General features: G+C 40.3%; 1 protein-coding gene and 2 pseudogenes across 4 annotated transcripts in view; 1 reads left to right on the forward strand and 2 right to left on the reverse strand.

Moving 5' to 3' along the window:
• LOC306640671 (coiled-coil domain-containing protein 43-like) overlaps nt 1-19,483 on the forward strand; it is a 436,234-nt pseudogene that overhangs the window by 412,682 nt on the left and 4,069 nt on the right. The gene's annotated exons all lie outside the window — the stretch shown is intronic.
• The window catches only part of LOC306638567 (actin-related protein 3B-like), a 317,597-nt pseudogene that overhangs the window by 261,533 nt on the left and 36,581 nt on the right, over nt 1-19,483 (reverse strand). The window lies entirely within an intron of this gene.
• The window catches only part of GAB2 (GRB2 associated binding protein 2), a 207,084-nt gene that overhangs the window by 126,257 nt on the left and 61,344 nt on the right, over nt 1-19,483 (reverse strand). Inside the window, exon 1 of one of the 2 annotated variants that reach the window (XM_079105094.1) lies at nt 10,953-19,428. The exons of the other annotated variant lie outside the window; for it this stretch is intronic. The gene's annotated coding sequence lies outside the window, so the exon portion shown is untranslated. Of the gene's footprint in view, nt 1-10,952; nt 19,429-19,483 lie in introns of those variants that run through there. 2 annotated transcript variants of the gene reach the window in all.

Consider the following 19,483-nt stretch of genomic DNA (forward strand, 5'->3'; position numbering starts at 1 on the left):
TGGAACATAGTGAGTTCTCCTAAGACGGTTATTAGGGGCTGGGCACAGGGTTACACTGCCTGTAATCCCAGTAGCTCAGGAGGCTGAAGCAGGAGAATTGCAAATTTGAGGTCAACCTCAGTAACTTAGTGAGGCCTGAGGCAACTTAGTGAGACCCCGTTCCAAAAATAAAAAGGGCTGGGGATGTGGCTCAGTGGTTAAACACCACTGGGTTCAATTCCTGGTGACAAAAAAAAAAGAAAAAAGAAAAAAAACACAAACAAACAAAAAGTGGCTGTTATAAAAACCTAGGCCTGGCCACAACAGCAGCTCCCTGGCTTCCTGTTTGCGTTCACTCTGCCCTAGATGTGTTCCCACCATTTCCATCAGTCACAACGTGACACAGCACAGGGGAACCTCAACAGAATTGAGCTATTGCCAGTGCCATGCCCTTGAAATTCCTAAACTCTGAGCTCAACAACCCTCTTTTCTTAAGCAGCCTGCCTTGGGTATTTTATTGTGGTAACTAAAAATTGAACAATACAATAGGGAAAACTGGGTGTGGGGCATATGGAAACTCTGTATTACCTTTTTGGTTTTTCTGTAAATCTAAAACTGTGAGGGAAAAATAAGTCTATTAAAAAGGACACTAAAAATTCAGAGTGGATTTATTCTTAGTAGCTAAAAGCTAGAAACAGTATAGTTATCAATCTAGAGGATGCAAAAGTCAACTGGCATATTCATGCAATGGAATAGTATGCAGCAATAAAAAGGAATGGTCTAAAAATACATTCAACAATATGGATGGATCTCAAAAAGTATTATACTGAACCAAAGTGGCCTTGTACAAGAGTACATACCATAAGATTCTGTTTCTATGACATTCTAAAGCATGCAAAATTAATTCCTGGTGGATAGGGAAAAAAATCAGAATGGTGGTTACTCCTAGAGGGTGGGTATGGGGCCACTGTTTCAGAAGGGGCATGAGTAAACTTTCTGGGATCATAATGTTTTATACCTTGATAGGAGCTTGAATTACTTTTGTCAAATCTCAAGTATGCTCTCTTAAGATCTGAGCATTTCACTTCATGCAAATTTTACCTCAAAGGAATACCAAACACATGGAATTGTAGTCAATGACTAGATCATTTAGGGAGAAAATTAATAAATTATGTAGGGAGAAAAGTATAATGTCTTTGATTTAGTTTAAATGCTTTAAAATACAAGATGGGTAATGGAAAATGGGTTGGATGGATAGGTATGTGATAGCAAGCATAGTAGAATATTAATGGCAGAATCTATATGATTAATATGTAGGTATTAACTATAAAACTTTTTATTTGTTTATTTTTTTCAGTACTGAGATTGAACCCAAGGTCTCACACATGCCAGGCAAGTAATCTACCACTAAGCTACATTCCCATCCCTTACATTTTTATGTTATTTTATTTTTAATTTTAAGACAGCCTTGCTAAGTCGCTCAGGCTGGCCTTGAATTTGAAATCCTCTGGCTCTGGTCTTCTGAGTAGTCGGGATTAAAGACATGCACACTGCACCCAGCTAAAATTCTTTCACTTTTGCTGTATGTTTGAAAACTGTCATTAAGAACTGTAAGGAAAAATTAAGAACATTTTGGAATTTTGGGTCTGGGATGGGTAACTGGGAAAAAGAGATTACGGAGTTTACATGTCCAGACGTGGGTTCTTATATTAATAAAAATCCCTTATACTTACCGTTTCACCTGAGTACATGCAGCCCTTTCATATTCATCCTTATTCTCTCCCCCAGTTTGGTATATGCACATTTCATCTACGTTCCTGAGGATATCTTCCCTTTAACACAGTATGATTTTGCAACAAGTTTCATTATTTTGTCCCCCTACCAGACTACCATGGACTCTGGTTTTTCCTCTTTTGACTTTGTCTTCCCTTTGTCTAGCACAGCATCTGACACATAGGGCAGGCACTCATTCAAACATCTGTTAAGAATAGTATGTGTCCTGAACAAGTACAAGGCCAGCCTGCGGGGGCAATCAGACTCTTTAGAGGCCATGGGGAGACATGGAGGATTTCCCACAGACAAACATGATTTCATGGAAGTGAGTCTGCACTTGCAAGGTAATAACTAGATGTAGAGGGGCTGTTTGGATTTCCTCATCCAGTTCATCCTGTCACAATGCTCCATGAAAACTTTCTAGATGAAGCTGGCTGGTGGGTATCGTAGGTTAGCTCCCTCAACCTCTACTCCATTCTCCTTCTAGTTAGAAATTCTGGAAAACTAAAAATCGCCTTTGCCATATTTGCTTGCAGTTAATCTGCCAAATATTTGCATTCATATAAGACTTGGAAGATGGAAGTAAGGCAAAGACCTTTTTCCTGCTCTTTTGGCCATTTCTTGTTTCTGCTGGCAAAAGAAGTATGGACATTTGAAGGGTTTATATGGCTAGGTGTTCTCCAGCTTCCCAAGTCTGACCTTCAGTCCCTGGACTGCTGTTTATGGAGTGGGGGTGGGGTGTTAGGCTGATCACTCTGGTGGTGTCCTGGGAGGTCATTCATGAACTTCTAGACTGGGACACACAGCTTTAAGTCTTCTCATTGACTAAGTATTGAATTTCGTGTATTAAATTCCTTCCTGTTTAAAGTATATGCAGTGGTTTCCATTTCTTAGACTAATACCTGGGTATACAAATCAAGGAATCAGTTTGAGTGACTGGGGGCAGGCCCCTGGAGAATGGGAAAAAGAAAAAACACAAGGGTTTGCATTTTGGAGTTTCTCACAGCAAGAACCTATTCAAGTAGATGTCGGACCTTACTTTGTGCTGAGAACTGGGCTAGGAGCTGGCTCCAAGAGAAAGTGATCTGACTTGAGATAATAGAGCCATGTTACCTTACCAAGGAAGAGCCGTGGTGCAGGATGACTGAGAGAAGGAAGGAATGGTGAGAATGAGCATCCAGGTGAAGGGGAAGCTTCAGAGGGAAGGGAAAAGGCACGACCCGAGACCTCAACTAGCAACTAGTACACTCAGCACTGTACGCACGCACGGCATGCTCATTTAAAATGGTCTCACTTAATATCCCTCTCTCCTCTTCCCTTTTTGGTTAACATTTGGGTGCTTCCCACACAGCAGGCACTTTACATATATTTTCTTATTTAAATTTTGGAACATTCTATGAAGAGGGAGCTATTATTAGTCCCATCACTTGCCTGAGGTCTCATGGTCATTAAATAGCAGGCCCAGAACTGAAACAAGTATCTTTTGATCTAAATCCTCCATTTTTAAAGTTAACAAAGCCAGATTTTCAGTTCCTAAAAACACAGACCATGTTTAAAAACCAGTATTATAGAAACATAAGGAGTTGTTATCCTTATTATGGAAAATTCCTTTCTCCAAGTTTTAAGTCTTCAAGGTAGTAGAAACAGTGCCCCTGAGGCTCTGGGCCTAGAAGGGATTGCAGACATCCTCAGCTAGTTCCAATCAGACCAGACTCACAATGGACAAAGGGTGGGGGCAGAGGCAGAGAAGGGAAAATGGTGGCTGCCACCACAGCCTCCTCACTAAGGAGACTCTGTACACCACGCCATTGCTTCTAGTTCAGAGGGTACCATCCGGACCTAAGAAATCAAAGTGCCCATTGGGAAGGGAAAACACACACATGCCCCTTCCACACACAAAAGGACATTTGTGTCAGGCAGCTAAGAGGCTGACACACACGGAGGGCTTGCCCCTCCTCCCTTTACCCCTAGAAAAGACAAGAAAGGCAGCTTTCTGGTGTCCCACAAAGGGGGGAGGCTGTGGCAGGGAAGAGAACAAGCCCTCTCCAAAACTGCTGACTTGATTCATCCCCAAACTGATACAATGTGGAGAGGAAGACTACAGGAAATGGGCAGAGTATGTCCAAGAAAAGATTTCCTGCAAGCAGTTAACGGGAAACTAACATGAAAAGCAGGACTAAAAATACACAGGCTGTTGGAAGCAAGTGGTGAGGGCCCCTGGTTTTTCAACAAGTGGCTCAGGAAGCTACCAGACTTGGGACTCTCCCTGCACACCAAGCTAGTGAGGCCAGCTTCACACTGGCTTCACTTGCCCAAGAGAAGCTTACCAGGGTACCTGGTATGATTTAAATCTCAGTGCAGCATTTATCAATCCTTACTGTGTTCCAGGCTCCCTGTACATGTAAGTCACAGCACAGAAAGAAGGTGCAGCCCCCGCTCTTCACACACCAGGGCTTGATTCAAGTGGTTAGAGAAATGGATCGGTAGTCCAAATGATAGCCTGTGTTTAAGTGAATTTTAGTTATCAAAGAATAAACCCCACGATTTAAAGGGAGATCTAAAGAATTGGAAAGCCTGCACAGAAGTGGCAATGGAATGCAGGAAATTCACCTATGCTTGAAGGCACGTGTGAGTAATGCAAAAGCATAGGGCATGAACAGCAGGGAACGAACAGGCAGCATCAGAGACTAAAAGGCAGCAACTGCGGGGTGGAGAAAGAACCTTTCTGTAGGTGCCCAGAGGCGGAAACAGGCATGTGGAGTATCCTCAGGCCCGAGGGTCTGAGAAGAAACTGGAAGGTAGAGTTTGTTTTCAGAGCCTTCCCTTTCACCTACAAAGGCCCAATTCTGCTATTTATTGAGCCCAGGTACCAGTGCATTCCCTGTAGCACTGAACACAATTTAACATGAAAGGCAAGCCCTCCAAATGATAGAAGTGGGGGGTGAGGTGGGGTTTTGAAAATGTTCCAGAGCCTGTCTGGGGTCCTGGTGAACCTCTAACCATCTCACTCTGCCACCCCATCTACACACTCTGAAGTTCTGGATCCCAATTAGAAAGCAAAATCTTATCACTAATCATCTCCAAATTCACAGGCACATAATGACTAAGTCCTTCTTCCAGAATCAAAATGAATAATTTGAGGCCAAAGATCTTTTAGAGTTATATTTTTATACCCAATGGAAACCAGATGTGCAGGAACACTGGAAAACAAGATGCAGGTGGTCCTGAGTGATTAGGGCCTAGGGACACTGGGTAGGGAGAACAGTAAGTCTTCACCATGGGTGATCTTTCTTTGGCGGTAAGATCCCACAGATACTTTTGTTGTTGCTGCTCTTATCTTTGCTATTTCTTGGCAGCATTTGAGACAGCCGAGCACTCCTTTCCTAAAGTCTCCTCCTAAATCCTTTGGATTCTGTGACACCAGTTTCCTTCATCTTTGTGCTGCTTTTTGGTCTTCACAGGGTCATTAAGGTCTACCCTCCCTAGTGTTTCATCTCAGCTTCCTCTTGTCTTACCTTACACAGCTTGGGATCTGGATTTCCCTCACTGTGCAGAATACTCCCAGACTCACATTTGCACACTACACTTTAAGACCTACCAGGCAGAAATGAGGAAAGCGGACAGCTCCACCTTATTTTGGCTCTTTCTTCCTAGTCTCTACAACAGAAGGGAGGAAGGTTAACGCACTGAAACTGTACACTTCTAAAGCCTTGGCAAACTGCTTTATAGATATTAGGATTTTGTGGTTTTGCTTTGTCTGGATGTATTTTTTTTTTTAATTTTAAACCTTGGAAATACAGGTACCACAGTTGGCATTTCATTTGGTATGTTTAAACAACCATCATCAAACAGAGGGAAAAAATGGACAAGAATTAAAAGTATGGGAAAACTAAGCGGCCGCAAATATGAGAAATATGTTAGGAAATCCGTGGTATTTGTACAATTCAAAGTTAAACAAACAGACAAACAAAATAATTGGATTGATGACTTAATATAAATATATTATTTATATAATAAATTATATAATAATTTAAGAATTTAAGCTCATTTAATTTTATTTATAAATTTATATAAATAAATTATTTAATTACATGCTAGCAGGTACTCATATTTCTATTTCTTAAAATCTGAGGGTCATAGTAAAAAGAAAGTCAGTAAATTCGACTGCTCTGAAATCTGCCTGTTTTGTTCTTTTCTTTGTGTGTGGGGGAGGAGGGAGGTGCTGGGGAATGAACCCAGGGCCTCTCACATACTAGGCAAGTACTCTACCAATGAGCTACACCTCCAGTTCAGATATAGGGCTGTGCTTACTCTGATATCTGTATTTCACTGTGCACTTTTTTTTTTTTTTAAATACCAGGAATTGAACCCAGGGGCATTAACCACTAAGTCACATTCTCAGCCCTTTTTTATTTTTTGAGACAGGGCCTCGCTAAGTTGCTGGGTCTGGCTTTGAACTTGTGATCCTCCTAACTCAGCCTCCTGAGCTTCTGAGATTACAGGCATGCACCACCGTGCCTGACTCCTTAGGCAGTTTTGACAACTAGAAGTAGCAATGAAAAATGTGGAAGGAACCTAGGATTGGGCAGCTATCTTTGCTACTAAACACTCCTTGCTAAATGTTCATTTAATACTGTTAGGTTCTAAGATTCCTACACATTCTGAGCATTCGGTCTCAGCAAAGATCAGAAAATCACTTCCTCCTCAGTTTTCAGTCAATGGATTTGTTTTTCCAATACTACTTGACTCTTAAGTCTCCAGAAAGAAACAAGGACAGTGACAGAGTGTGCACAAGGGTACCAGAGAAGCTATTTTCCAAGGATTTGCATTCTGCCGTGGTCTTAAGAGATGGCAGTTGAGAAGTTAGGAGTTTTTTACCCTACCAGGAAGTAGGGCAAAATTCCCCATAGCTAAGTCAGAGTCAAGAGTTAGTTGAGAAAAGGCTGGAACGTTAAATAAAAAAATGGAATGATATGTTTCATCCCTTTCATCTTAGTGGGGGAAAAAGCAAGAAGACAGAAGCTGAAGAAAGAATGGTGGAGCACTGTCAAAAGAAAATGAAATTTCTCCCCACAGAATAAACCATCTTTCTAAACACCCTCCATCCTTAGTCGATTTCAAGTCTAGCTGTCAGTGAAAAATAGAAAATATTCAGTCAATAAACAAATAGCAATTGAATTTCTCCTTCATGTCATAAGGCACTTTCTATTATAGATCCTAAAATTAAGGAGTTTTGAACCTAGCTAAGAAGCCATGCCATATAAAGCAGGAGATAAACAGTACGTGTCAGAAAAGATATTGGGAATTCAGAGGAATGAGCAACTGCTGTGGTTCTGGGTGGGCTGGGAAGTCTTTGCAAGCATTAGATCTGGTGCTAGGCCAGGACAGAATGAAGGCACGGGCATGCTCTCCTTCGTGGTTGTCCTTTCTTCAGATCAATCATTAAGAAATTTCTAAACATGTAATAGCAATAATAACCATCAACAAACTTCTTTCATAGATAAAGCACTTCATAAAGAAAAAAAATGTTAAATATTATACTTGATCCTCAGAGAAGCACAATGAGGTGTGTTCTTTGTTGCCATCATCATAAGAGCTTTAACATTAATTGAATGATGCACCAGAAGCTGCACTGCTGGCTGGATGATGTAATAGTTATTCACAATCCCCTCTTTTCCTTGTTTACCTCCATTTCAGAGTCTAGAAACACAGAACATTTACTTTTCTCCTTTCTAACTGGGGGTATCCACATGTTACCATTCTGGGCAGTAAGACACAAGTAGAAATCTTTTGGGGGCTCCTGCAAAATTTTTAAGTTTTCTTGGTACCGTGAGGTTGAAGGTCAACACACTGGATGGAAGGCAGAATAAGCATCCTTGATCACAACTCTCTGTGTCTCTAAACCAAAGGCAACAACTGCTTATTACAGACTTCTTGTAATATGAGAAAAATGAACTATTTGTTTAAACTACTATCAGTCAGCTTTCTTTTACATAAACTGGAAGTATTTCTGAGATAAATCCTTACCAAGTGTTCAGCCAAGGTTATAAAGTAAGTAGGCAAAAGAAACAGAATTTAAACTCATGTGTGACAGGTCCAAAGTCCTGACCTTTAATTATTACACTAACAAGGATATACAAAGTGCTACACACACCAAGTCTCTTGATCACCAGTTTGGGGTTGTTTTGGTTTGAGGGTCATCTTACGATAGTTATGGTCATTCTCATCATAAGACTTTACATATTATTATTATTTTTTTTTTAAAGGTAACTCCAGTTTCATTGCCTCTCAGACTAGGGACAGAGGAATCCTTCAACTTATGTACTCTTTTGAGTTATCTTCTCCTGATTCCTTTCTTGAATCTCTGGCCTTTTTTTCTCATTTCCTTCACATTTCAATTCCAGAAAATTTTAAACTTTCCTACAGAAATTTTCCCTTCCTTCTTTTTTTGTACCCATCTGAGGTTTCAAGATGGTCAAAAATGAGTCCTGCCCTTGTTTTCTACTAAACAGATGAGTGTCATTTCAACAGACTAAGCATCTGATAACACTTAAAATAATAAACAGCAGACTATTTCTGGAAGGTCACTTATCTCCTTACAATAGCGCAAATTGGAAGATTGTTCGGAAATATTTCAAAGCCCAAAACAACACTGAGCTAGTGGTGGCAAGGATCAGCTGTTGGCAGCTGCTGGGGTTTTCATGGCTTTGCTCTCCAGTGAAATGCACTGTTCCTCTGTGGTTATGACTGGCCATTACATGGAAGAATTGATGGAGCTGCTCGTGGCTGTCCTGGAAAGCTTAAGATGTGTTCTTTATGTGGATCCCTAAGAGCAGACAGCCCTTGTAAAGAGAGAGGTCACCTCCCTCGACCAATTAGCTAATAGTCTGAAATCACTTCTCATAGATTAGGAAAAACTGTCTTGTGAATGAACTCTGTTCATACAGAAAGCAAGAGCCTTTTGTTTCCTTTTGAAGACCTTATTCAACTCTAAGTCCCCTTCCATCTACAAAATTCAAAATTCTACAAATGTGAACAATCAGCTCCAATGAATGAGTTCTTCCGGATAGTGGATGAATAAGTGCTTTTTTTGACTGGGAGGTTTTTGTTTTGTTTTGTTTTTGTTTTGAAAGAGAAAATTGTTTTTTAAATGTAACTTCCTGACTGTACCAGGTGTGAAATGAAAAATAAAAGAACAAGCAGTTGTGTTGAACATCTTTGGGTGTTCCCTTCAAAGATCACCAGAATGATGTCATTCTTGATGTTTTCTATTCTGCTGACCAAGCTAGGTCTTCTTAGAAAAGTCTGGAATATGACTGCCCAATTTGAATCAAAACATAGCATCAAATCCTAAAAGCTCAGGGTTTTATGAGGGATGGGTAGGATTCTCCCACTGAATAAAGAAGAATCAGTGGCTACTTTTCTGTGGTTAATAGTAGCAACTGGAGACAACCTTCACATTAGGCCTAGTGGGATGAAATAAGGCTGAGAATCACCTTGCACTGAATGTCAAAACACCTCATTTACACCATTTGCACACTGTCTCTTACCGATCTTTATTTTTCTGCTTCCAAATAGGTTGCAATTTTGTTCAGTTTTCTACCATTTCTGTGCTGTTCCCCTTTCTACTTGGAACTCTTTCTTCAAAAGTCTTGCTGGGTATGGTAGAACACACCTGTAATCCCAGCAACTGGGAAGCTGAGACAGGAGGATCGCCAAGTTCAAGGCCGGCCTCAGCAACTTAATGAGACCCTGTTTCAAAGTGAAAAGTAAAAAGGGGTGGAAATATGGCTCAGTGGTAAAGTGCCCCAGGGTTCAATCATCAGTACCGCCTCCCCCCCCCCCCCAAAAAAAAAAAAAAAAGGAAAGGAAAGGAAAAAAGAAAGTCTAAAATCCCACACAATGAAGCATATGTGAGAAAAAGAAAAAGCCCCTATCTTTCACATCTAGGAATACTAGAAAAGCTTTACTGGACAGATGAGAGAAGAGCTAAATAAATGATGGACAGAATTTTAAGTAGAGTTTGGGGTAGGAATAAAAGCAAGTGCCGCAGGAAAGAAAGAAAAATGGTACTTATCATGTGACAGCATGGTAATTCCACATAAATTCTCATCTATATCTTAATACAGATGGCCCTGGAAAGTATAGTACTGTTATTTTTCTCTCGAAGTCTCTTAAGTTTGCCATGGTTACAGAGTAAGAAAGAGGGGAATCAATTTCTCAAGTTCAGATATGGCTCCAAATCATCTCTTTCCATCGTAATTGTGAGCAACAGCATGGAAGCAGGAAAGGACAAGGCTAGTTGAAGGAATGGGAACTGAGTCAATATGGTGGGCAAATACATAGCATGTTCCACCTATTTGTTGGGAATCACGACTGAAGGCAAAGGACCCCATGAGACAGACCTCCAGTAGTGACAGGAGGTATTACCAGAGTGAAATTGTTGACTATATTGATCTGATAAATCAGAAGAGGCATTCAGGCATCCCCTTTATGAAACCATCATCAGTCCTGGAGCTGATAACTCTAGTTCTGGACCACTAGTTTCCACTTGACAACGTATTCGAATTTAACAGAAACCCTCAAGACTCCAGTGTCTACTAGTGATCTGGATCAGCATATCCAAAGGCAATGTTATTCAAGGAGACTAGACTGCATAAGTGCCTCTTGTCACACCTATAATTAATGTCACACTGATTCCTCAACTATATTTCATTGTTAAGTCTCCATTTACCAAGATGATCTCCTCTCCTATTTCTCTTTCACAAGCTCCACAACAAGGCCTACAACACACCAGTTGCTCAATGTTTCCAGGGAAAAAAATAACACACAATAGGCATTCAATAAATATCGGGTACATGAATAAATGAAGCAGATGCTTATGTGTGAAAGAGATGAGAGATGTTAAACTACAGACTCAAGGTAACAGGATACAATTGTAAATAAGATGGTAAGGGCAAGTTGACACCTCTAGCCAGGCTGGGGCCACCTTGAAAGCCAGGTCTGGGAATCTGACTTCATTTTATAGGCAACAAGAAAGAGAATTTTTGAAAGTTGCTCAGGATGAAAAAAATCTTGGGCATGGGGGGAAAGTGCTACCAAAAAGAATTCTAGATTGTTAGTACCAAACATATGTGAGATGACAGTGAACTTCCAGAAGGAAGAAGGACAGAAAGAGGGATAGAAAACAAATTCCTCACCTTTTCACGATGATACCAAAGGTCTAATTCCAGCAGTATTCTCTCCCATTGCCAGCCTGTCCTTGCCCCTGTTGTCCTTCTCTTCAAGGACCTTCTTCAAAAATTGTAGATTCAAGTTCTCATTTGACTGGGTAAGTGCAATATGAAATGGCCCTAGAATTGCTTAGAAGAAACTCAGATTCCCCAGCCTCTGACAAGGGAAGAAAAGGCCAGGTACACTGTGCTCTTGCTCCTATGTACAAGACAATCTCTTGCCTAACAAATGCCGGATGAACCCAAACCTGAAGGAAATTATTTCTCTCTGCCTTCTCTATGGAAGCCCCATAGAAATAAATACAGGGATCACGCCCTCTTGTGCCATGAACAAATAACTATGCTTACAGAGACAGAAATCTCAACCTACAATTTTATACTCTAGGGAATGCTCTTGACTGACCTGCCCTGAGCCCAGCCCTGCACCTGTACTCAAGCTCATCCAAACCTCATGCAGCCCCATCTTCCTTCCCAACTGTGTTGAAATATACTGCCCCCTCAAGGGCTACCTTAATGCTACCTCTTTCAGGTTGCTGTCCCTGATCTTTTAACTGGAATGCAAGCCCTCTTTATCTAAATCCCTTTGTCTACACTTCTTCACAAAAAGACTCCTGTAGTAGATTCTAAGGAATGTGACTTATCTTTCACTCTTTCCCTTTAAAAGCAATTAATTTTGAGACCAGGGTCCATATCATTTAGACAGGAGCAAGAGCACAGTGTACCTGGCCTTTACTTCCCCAGTAGATCACATGGACTTCATACAAGTAGGAAGCTCTCAAATGCTTGCTGACATGAATTACTGAAAATATTACTTTCAGTGAGCTTTCCTATACATTGCTTCAGGAGACAATTATTTTAATTTTACAAATGACAAAATTAAAGTTCAAAAAAATTAAGTGATTCAGAAAAGAGGCCATGCTTTCGACAGACCCTGACTCGCTCTCGTTTTACCAGCTGACACACAGATTGGTGCTTCCCATGACTGTATTTCAAAAAGTCACAGGTATAATTCTCCCAAATATGTTAACGAGTTCCCCATTCTCCCCTACCAACCTGTGTCTGGTCCTCCCCATATTAAACAGATAGACAACTGGTTTTGCTCACACACCCCTTTCCCAACTCACAGTTTTGTCCACAAGATTGATATTCTCACTAGCAAATAATTGCATTATAGACGTTATACAGTTTGCCTCCAGAGACCCAGGACAATCTAGTTGGCAGCTACAAAGAAAATAATAGGCAGAATGACCATAATGCTTCATCCACAAAGGCTGGGCTTTGAAATTTGACTGATCAGACCAGTCAAAGAGAAAGCAGTACAACTGTTGAAGTACCTAAAAGGGCTCTGTCCTCAAAAAATATCCTTTTTAATATTCAAACAATCCCTCATTCAGACTTTTTATGAGCATCCCATATCCTTACTCTCCAGAAAGAGATTTAATAAAAGAGAACAGGAAAAAATAATATAAAATTATCCAGGTGCCAGATGTTGTATGGATATTCTATAACAAACCCATAGAGTAAATGTTATTCCCATTTTACAGATGAGGAAGTCTAACATCATAGAGGTTGAGTTGATCTGCTAGCTATGTAAATACTGGCAAACCTGGGTTCTTTTCACTGCAGGGTCCTGCACCCTTCCCCCCTCTACCATACTGCCTGACAGGAAGAAGGAAGAAGGGAGTGGAACAGAGGAGCTGGCTGTTCCATCTATATCCCCTCTGTGCGCGCGCGCGCGCGCGTGTGTGTGTGTGTGTGTGTGTGTGTGTGTGTGTTGCAGGGGACGGGGGAGGTTAAAGAAAAAATTTTTTTCTGCTAAGTAAGATGCAGAGACACTTTCAAGATGGCAAAAGTAAACAGTCTTAGAAAGACCTTTCTCTTTAGAGAGGGGCCCTGCATATCAGAGTGCAGGGACCTCTGATTCTGTCATGGTTCAGGGGAAACTTTATGAAAAAGACTATTTACCTAGTGTGACCACAGTATCTAAGAGAATCCAGAAGGAAGGGTGAAAAAGGAAGAGGGAGGGAGGGAAACTGACTTATTATTTGTTTTCCAAAAATAAAAACTCACACAAACATAGTGGGAGTCAGTCATCCAGCTGGATACTCTAAGGATTAACTATCTGTGTGGTCAGGCACTTAACTTCATGTTTCTGACAGACAAGCTATAAAATGGAAAAAGAACTCTGAATAAGTCCCTTATCAAGAGAGTGCCAGAAGAATTATATTCATAGCTTCTGAGATACACACTTGAGCAAATGAGCTGACATGGGAACCTAGCCCTCACTCAACATTCCCACTGTGACTATGGCACAAGGTTCAGCTTGGGGATATGAATATCTTCAGAGCACCAGTGTCATCTCACAGTTTTGTATCCTCCTCACAGGGTATAGCTGGTTTTTTTTTTTTTTTTTTTTTTTTTTTTTTTTTTTTTTTTTTCCATAGAGAACCAAACTGAATATTGGAAACACAGAGCCCACATAATAGGTAGAAAGAACATGGGCTTTGGACTGGGAAACCATGGGTTTGAATCCTGGTTGTATGATTCGAGCAAGTTCATATGAGACTTGTTTTCTTCATCATTAAAAGGGGGATAATGACTACCTACCTTAGAAAACTGCTATCTTAAAATGCTTATTTCTTGAAAACTAAATGAAGTTTTTGATATAGCTGAACATGGTGCATGCCTGTAATCCCAGTGACTCAGGAGGCTGAGGCAGGAGGTTCCCAAATTTGAGGCTAGCCTGAGCAATTTAACAAGACTCTGTCTCAGAATAAAAAATAAAAAGGACTGGGGACATGGCTCAGTGGTTAAGCACCCCTGGGTTCAATCTCTAGTACAAAAGAAAAGTTATTTATGCAATAATAGACATTCAAAAGAAAATTTCCATATTAACCTTTGTCTCACATCATATACAAAAATTAACTTGAACTGGATTATAGATCTAAATGTAAAATCTAAAACTAAAAACTCCCATAAGAAAATATAGGAGCAAGATCCCCATGACCTTGAAGTAAATGAAAAGCATAAATGACAAAAGAGAATTTTAAGACACAGATCTCATCAAAACTCAAAAGTTTCACTCCTCAATTGGTATTAAGAACATGAAAAGGGAGCTGGGGAGAAAACATTCACATTGTACCCCACTGGAAGAAAACTGCTACGTATTTCTATCTTACGCAGAACTAGTATCCAGACCATATAGAAAACTCTTACAATAATAAGAATATAAACTACACAATATTAAAAATGAGCAAAAGATTTGAACAGATACTACACAATAGAAGATATATAAAAAGTCAGTTAGCACATGAAAAGATGCTTTTCAATATTATTAAGACACTGGGGAAATGCAAATTAAAATCACAATAAATACTATTATAAGCCCATTAAAAGGACTAAAATTTAAAAAGTTGACTATACTAAGTGTTGATGAAAATGTGGAGCAATGAAAAATTCACAGATATAGTTGATGGAAAGTAAAACAGTATAGTTTGGAAAACAATTTGGCAATTTCCTAGAAAGTTTAACAAACCCTTAACCATTTGACCTGGTTCACCAACAGGTGGCATATCCACACTATGGAATGCTAATCAGCAATAAAAAGGATACACTGAACAACAGCAACACAAGCAAAAATCATTATGCTGAGTGTAAGAAGCTAGACAAAAAGTGTACACTGTATGATTCTACTTGTTTAGAGCAAAAGTAATTTATAGTGAAAAGGACAGATGAGTGCTTGCCTGGGCCTGGGTATAAAGGAAGGGACAGATTGCAAAGGGGCAAAAGGAACCTTTTGGGGATGGTACCAATGTCCTGTACCTTCACCGAAGTGCCATTTCATCCCCTGAGTACAGATGCCTGCCAAACTTACTAAATTTAAACAGATGTAGTTCATTGTATCATTCTATGTACATCACTCCTTAAAGTTGATAAGAAAAATGAAAGTAAGTCCCTTTGTCACTCCTGCTGCCACTAGAATCAAGTTAGCAAGCTACTGTGTCTGATCTTGTGGTCCCTAGCAAAACAAAGTTACATGAGTTGCTGAAAAAAATGAGTGGGATTATGAACTCTTTTAATTTATTGAGTACCAATCCGGTACTAGGAAAAATGCTATGCAATTCATACACACTATCTCATTTAATTCTTAACAAATACAATGAGATAGGCATGATCATCTATCTAATTGTCTAAGGAAACATGCTCAGGTGGTTTTTAAAACTTGTCAAGTCACTCGAATGGAAAATGGTAGCTTTGGTCTCAATGATGGATCTGGAGACTTAATTAGATCAGGAGACTTAAAAGACAACTCTGTTATTCCTACAGTGCTTAGGGCATCCTCAGGCCAATTCCTGATGGAATAGTGACAGGAAGAGTTCCTGGAGATTAAGTTCATCAGGACTGGGGATCCTCTCAAGTAGGAGAGCTTTAGCAGTCTTTCTCTAGGGAGCCTGGGAGAGTGGGAGGTGAGGTTCACCTCTGCCTGTGGAGCCGAGGAGAACCCTCACGGGGTTCCAGAATTTGCTGGTATTTTGCTAACTCTTGGCTCCTCCAAATTCACCCACCCACTGGTTTCCCAGAGTCAAAAAGCCAAAATATCTTGGCTGAACAGACGAATGGATCACAGATGACAGAGGTTTAAAAAAAAAAAAAAAAAAAAGTCCTATAATGTGTTTCTTTTTAAAGACAAAAGCAAACTGTGCACTTCTCTTTCTTAGTCTCTATCTTGTGAAACAGTCTGTTGTCTATATTTTCATTCATCACAGTGGAAAAAGTTAAGCAAATGGTTCACGCTGAAAGTTTAAGTAAATTTACTGTCTTCTATTCCAAACCAGCTGTAGTCCATCTCCCCTGAAGCCAGGACAACAGATCAAGGAGAATATGGCTTGAGCTGCAGAAACTGGACCCCAGCAGGGAACCCTGGGAAACAAGGCTCTGGAGGGGTAGTTCAGGAGAAAGACCAACACTGTGGACAAGAGCAGAGACCTGGGCTCTGGGATTAAGTGTCCAATCATCTGTGAGACTCTAGCAAGCAAGACTTTAGCAAGGTTGGACTCATCATGTCTTTCAACTTTCAACAAATGTCCTCCATTTCTAACCAAAAATAATCTTCCTAAGCCTTAAAATTCTCATGCACTTCCTCTTTGAGAATCACTGTGCTGCCTGTTTATTCCTCAGCAGCCAAGCTTCAGTTTCTGAAATTGGTATTATAAAAACAGGCAGCTTTTCAATGTCTCACTATAAATTAGAATACCAAATAAAAACTTTTAAAAAGCATACAGGCATACACTGACATTTTGTCATAACCCTTGGTATGTGTTGTTAAAAGTCAGGGATAAAGTGCTTTAAAGCAAATTGTGGTCTTTTGGGTTGTTCCTCATTTCTATTCCTGATTTAGCCTGAACTGCAATTTTATTAAAGCTCCTCTGCTCCTCCTTCACTTGTGTTCAAAATTCACCACGGGGACATGTGCTTTTGTGCTCATTTAACTATAAAGCCTCCTCCCCAAACTGTGCTCTGCCAAACTGTTTCTGGTAAGCAACTTTGGAAAATAAAAATTCCCTAGACACTCTGAACAAGGATGTTAGAGGAAGACATATAACCCTACAGAGGAACTGAAACATTCCCCCTTGTGTCCACTTCTGTCCTGGGAGAATGAGGGAGGGAAGTTGCGGAAGGTTAGTTTTTAGAGGAAACAGACTTTCAGGACTTTTGCTGCAAATAATTGGGTACTGTATCCAGCAGTTGACAGAGGCAACTGTCAGCTCAAAACCATGTAGAGAACAAGGTATCAGAGATCCTTCTAAAATAGGAAAGTCCAAATGATATTGACCAAATTATATTGCTATAGTGTGTGTGTGCATGTGCAAATATGTAACAACAAATCCCACCATTATGTATAATTACAATGCACCAATAAAAATGTAGGAAAAAATTTAAATAAATAAAATAGGAAAATCCTATGCTTCCATTTCACTTATTATTGCTTAGTACCTGTATTCTAGCCCCTAGCTAACACCAATGTCAGAAGAGGCGCTGGACATCGTTTAGCCAGGGATGCTCCTGCTCACACAGTCTCCCTCTCTCAAGAGAAGTAGAACCCATTATTTCTATATGAAAGATTTTGTATAGTACCATAATTTACAAGTAAAAGTAGGCATGCTCTGGAAGATAGGGGACAAAAGACAAAGAGCTCTCCCTGCTCAGTTGCTGCCACCCCTTTGATCAGGCACCCTCTGGATTCCCAAGGCCACATGACTCTCAGTCTGGGATTCAGAGTACTGTGGAGCTTACAGATAAAAACCTAGATGGCCATGCTGTCAGCTTGCCTCAGTAGGCTCTGGTGGGTGCTTTCAGCTTTTCCCCTCACATCTTCTCCTTCAATGATCTCAGTGACTCCCAATGCTTCATTTACCATTTCTACATGGAAGATTTTCACACTGCACATCTTTAGACATGATCTCCCTACTTAGCAAAAGTGAAGACTCCAATAAAGTGCACTGGTGGGAGGAAACAAGAAGGGGTCCAGGCATGTAGACCGGGACCTGGAAGTCAGCAGCAGAATCCAAGGGTTTGGCCTGGTCATTCAGGATCAGTTCTCAGAGGGCTGGTGAGAGGAAAGAATAATGGACCAAAGTAAAGGACAGAGGAATCAAAGCCTAAGAAATTGTACTTTGGCAAAGACTTGGCCAAAAGGAAGGAGATAAGAGCCCCTTTTAGAATTGGGAGCTTGCCAGAGGGGGCCAGCTTGAAGGCCAACTTGATGCTGACTCCCAAGGCATAGATCAGGTTTTCAAACTCCACCCACCTCACCTATCCAAGGCACAGAGAGGACAGAGCCAGCAGGATGTCACAGCAGTCTGGGCTCTGCTTACCGAGCAGGTGGAAAAGCAAGCCAGGAGCAGAAGAGATGGAGAGAAGACAGTCTTAAATTTTGAAGGGGAGTCACTCACTGAGAGACTAACAGCCATTTCTCCCTTCACCCCTGTTATAAAATTAATATTGTGTTCAAAGAAATGGTGGTAATCAAGGTCTCAGGAAAGGTGGACCCCTCTCTCAGCTGGAGGGGTTAATTCATAATTGGTCTAAAGCAATTATGTAAATCCCATTTCCCTTGGTTAGGACTGTTCTAGACAGGTGGGCATGTGACTTAGTTATGGCCAAAAAATAAACACACAAATTAGTGGCGTTCTGGGGAGGGAAGGTGTTTGATTTTCCTATAACATGTATAAGCCACTGAAAGAACCCTCAAACTTCCTGCCTCTTATTTTGCTAAATGAAAAGACAGGTCCTTGTGATTTAAGTCACTATTTGTCAGATTTTTTATTTATTGCACCTAAAGGTGTTTCTGCAGACTCACTTGAGAATCGGATTAAAACTATGGCCTTATATTCTGTAACCTATATTAGCCTACTTGGATACATATAATATTTGCCATTGATTTTTAGGAAGTTTGCAAATTTCAGATCAAGAATTCTTATTTTAGACCAGTGGTCTCAATTTCAGGTCCCTGAACTAGCAGCAGGAGAATCTAGGGTCTTGTTAATTCTTCAGTCCCACTCCAGGAGCTACTGAACCAGAAACTGTAAGAATGTGGTCTAACAATCTAAATTGTATCAAGTCCTCTGATTGATCTGATTGATGCTAAAGTGTGAGGCCTACTGTTCTAAGCCCAGCTTTATTCAATAGAATTCTCTGTAATGACAGAAATGTTTATATCTATGCTGCCTAGCAAAGTTACAATTAGGAACCTGTATCTATTGAACACTTGTAATGTAGCCAGTACAACCAGAAAAACTGAATCTTTAATTTTACCTAGTTTTAATTTATTAAAATTTAAATAACCACCCATGCTGGTGGTTAATGTATTGGACAATGCTGCTCTAAATTAACATGAGGAATTTTACATTATCTAATAGGTTCTGGTACTAAACTCTAAAATAAGCCAGTGGTTCTCAAACTTTAGTGTACAACAGAATCACTAAAGGGCTACATAAAATATAGACTGAGGCTCCCAATTCTGGCATTTATGATTCAGTAGGCTTGGGACCAAGAATGTGCATTCCTAACAGGTTCCCATGTGATGTGATGCTGCTGGTCCAAGGCTGGCACATTGAGAACCAATGAAATAAACAAACTTTGCTCATGCCTTGGGCCCAGCAGGTGCTTGACAATACTGAAAGAATGATGGTTATCCCCCAACAGAGGAAAATTTTGGAAGGGCCTACTGTGTTCCAGACACTATGATTGATTGCCTCCCTGTAATCATCAGGTGGCAGGCTGTATGCTTTGGAAGAGGTTCACAGGAAGGTTAAGTGATTTCCCCAGGCACTCCATCCTATTTCTCACTTTTTTGTATTTTAAAATACTAACTCATAAATTATTTAGATCTAAGCATGGTGTGTGTGTGTGTGTGTGTGTGTGTGTGTGTGTGTGACAGAGAGAGAGAGAGAGAGAGAGAGAGAGAGAGAACAGAATTACTAGAGAAAGAGAGAGAG

Source organism: Sciurus vulgaris, assembly GCF_902686455.1.
Source record: "Sciurus vulgaris genome assembly, chromosome: 11".
Classification (NCBI taxonomy): Eukaryota; Metazoa; Chordata; class Mammalia; order Rodentia; family Sciuridae; genus Sciurus; species Sciurus vulgaris.